This window comes from Penaeus monodon, chromosome 19 (assembly GCF_015228065.2).
Source record: "Penaeus monodon isolate SGIC_2016 chromosome 19, NSTDA_Pmon_1, whole genome shotgun sequence".
Classification (NCBI taxonomy): domain Eukaryota; kingdom Metazoa; phylum Arthropoda; class Malacostraca; order Decapoda; family Penaeidae; genus Penaeus; species Penaeus monodon.
This window is the reverse complement of record NC_051404.1, coordinates 11,024,507-11,024,826: the sequence shown is the minus strand read 5'-3', so window position 1 is coordinate 11,024,826 and position 320 is coordinate 11,024,507.

Genomic DNA, 320 nt, shown 5'->3' with positions numbered 1-320 from the left:
GACGAGGCAGGGTGATAAGAGAAAGGGAGAAGATGGAAGTGTAACCACGAGAACAGAGCAAGAGTTAAAGTATGCTAAGATAAGGAAATGGAAATGGTCCAGGGATGGATGAGAAATATTCTTTAATTAGAAAAAGTGAAAGTGCGGAAAGGGTGGACAGAAATAGGAACTGAAAAGGGAAATGGGAAGAAGCGAGACAAGAGAGAGGACGGCAACAACAGAGAGTGGAAGGACATCGCGATGGCAACAGCTATCATCATACATAACACGATTGTGCGAGTAATGTGGCTCTCAACTCGTATCACTTCCTGCTACTTGCT